A 2,695-nucleotide genomic window follows, 5' to 3' on the forward strand; every position below is an offset into this window, starting at 1 on the left:
TGTGATCACTCATCAATGTAAACCTCCTACCCAGAAGATAGTGTCTCCACATCTTCAATGCATATATAATTGCTGCCAATTCAAGATCATGCATGGGACAACTCTTCTCGTGCTCATTTAGTTTTCGCGACTCATAGCATACCACCTGTCCATCCTGCATAAGGACTCCACCAAGTGCTTTCTTACAAGCATCTGTGCATACTACAAACTCTTTGTCCAGATCTGCAATTTTTAACATTGCTGCATGTGTCAATCACTGCTTAAGTTGCTCAAAACTAGTCTCACACTCCTCTGTCCATTCGAACTTCTTACATTTTCTCTACAATGATGTGATAGAATAAGAAATCTGTGAGAAGTTCCTGATGAACCTCCTATAATAGCCAACCAACCCCATAAAATATCTCACCTCATCCACACTCTTAGGAGTTTCCCACTCTATGATGGCTCTTATCTTTTCTGGATATACTGCAATGCCCTCTCTAGAGACAACATGCCCCAAGTAATGTACCTTAGTCTGAAATAAATTTCACTTGTTGAGCATAACATTCAATTGATTCTCTCTAAACAACCTCAACACTGTTGCTAAATGCTCGACGTGCTCTTCCTCATTTTTAGAATATACCAATATGTCATCAATGAACACAATAACAAACTTATCCAAATATGGACGCAACACACTATTCATCAAGCACATAAATGTAGCCGGAGCATTAGTTAAATCGAATGGAACTACAACAAACTCATAATGTCCATACCTGATTTGGAAATTTGTCTTGTAAATGTACTCCTCTTTGATGCGTACCTGATGATATATCAGATCTCAGATCAATCTTTGAGAACATTGTTGTTCCTTTAAATGATTGAACAAGTCATCAATCCTCGACAACAGTTACCTATTCTTGATTGTCACTTTGGTCAACTCCCTGTAGTCAATGCATAATCTGAGAGTACCATATTTCTTCTTCACAAACAATACCGACACTCCCCATGGTGATACACTTGGCCAAATGTATCCTTTGTCCAACATTTCCTTCAATTGTAGCTTTAACTCTACCAACTCAAGTGTGCTCATCCTGTAAGGTGCTTTTGATGTTGGAGCTGCCCCTATCATTAACTCAATAGAAAAGTATACCTCCCTGTGAGGTGACAACTCTGAAATATGTTCAGGAAAGACATCCTTGAACTGTTTTAAAATCGGGCACTTACTCGACACATTTGCATCCTTAACTTCCTTACCCTTATCAATAGAAATGTGCACTGAAAATAACATACATCCTTTCCTGCGACTACACTTTGCTTGCATAGTTGTCACCATCCTAATTGATGTGGATTTCTTCTTTCCCTGCAAGACTCTTGGTTCCCCATTGTCATCAACACACTCAATGGCTTTGTCATAACAATAGACCTTTGTTCTATGAAGATACAACCAATCCATGCCCAACAACATACTGTATGATCCTAATAGTAATACATTCAAATGTGTTGCGGTAAGCATACCATTCAAATCAAATGCACAAGCTCTTACCTAATGATGAACTTGCTTCTTCCTACCTGTAGCCAACTGCACTAACCAAGACTCTGCACACAATTCATTACTCAAACAACACTTATCCACTAAGTCAGGACTAACATAGCTATAATTATATCTAGGGTCAATCAAAATAGAAATAACTTGATCACAAATCTTAATGTCCATCTCAATGATAGATGCCTGATGGTTTGCCTCTTTGTTATCCAACACTTCATAGGTACGAGTAAAGCTCTGACCAACATCCCCAACAATTTGTGCGTCCTTTGCACTGTATATTTGAGGCCTACCACCCTTATTCTATGGACAATCTCTCCTGTGATGATCCTTGCCACAAGTCCAACACTCTATAGTCTTCCAGCCTGCACCCTTGTTCTACCCCTCAGATCATTGTCCCTGTCCTCTATCTGATGCATTGAACCTCTTAGGTGGTGCAACATTCTCCTTATTATCTGTACCTCGAGGTCTTACTCGCTTCCCTTCCCATTTTCCTTTGTTCTTTGCATTGCCCTTCTAGTCTGGCTTAGTCTCAGATATGTGTTTTGATTGTTCATAGCAATGCTTTATCTTTCGGATGGCCTCCTCCAATGATATAGGCTCATAGGACTCAATCCTATCTTTGAATGCCATTGGTAATCCACTGATGAATCTCTAAATCTTGGCCTTCTCCTCCTTGAGGTAAGGCACATACCTCAATAGCTCCAAGAACTTGCTAGTGTACTCATCATCTGCCATAGACCCCATATTTAGGTCATATAATTATTTCACCCTATCATCAAAGTATCTCTCTGAAAAATACTTCTTCTTGAATAGATGCTCAAACTCACTCCAAGTCAAATCCTCCTTATGTATACCTATGACATTCTTCACATCTTCCCACCAAATGTATGCTTTACCTTTGAGACTGAATGTAGCTACTCTGGCTTTCATGTTCTTTGAATAATCGTGCAACTTGAAGAACTTCTTCATACCAAGAAACCATGCCTCTGCATCTTGCGACTTCTTCATTTCTCCATCAAGAGTAGGTGGCTTTGCTTTCTTAAAATTTTCTGGCAAGTATCCCCAATCACTCATCCTATAAGGATGATAACGATATTGATCATCATGCCAGTGTAAACCAGAACTAGAATGGTACTTATGTCTATCCCTCCTCCTATCCTGAGTGTC

Source organism: Pinus tabuliformis, chromosome 7, assembly GCF_031772625.1.
Source record: "Pinus tabuliformis cultivar Carrire ecotype Pingquan chromosome 7, CPIR1, whole genome shotgun sequence".
Taxonomy (NCBI): Eukaryota; Viridiplantae; Streptophyta; class Pinopsida; order Pinales; family Pinaceae; genus Pinus; species Pinus tabuliformis.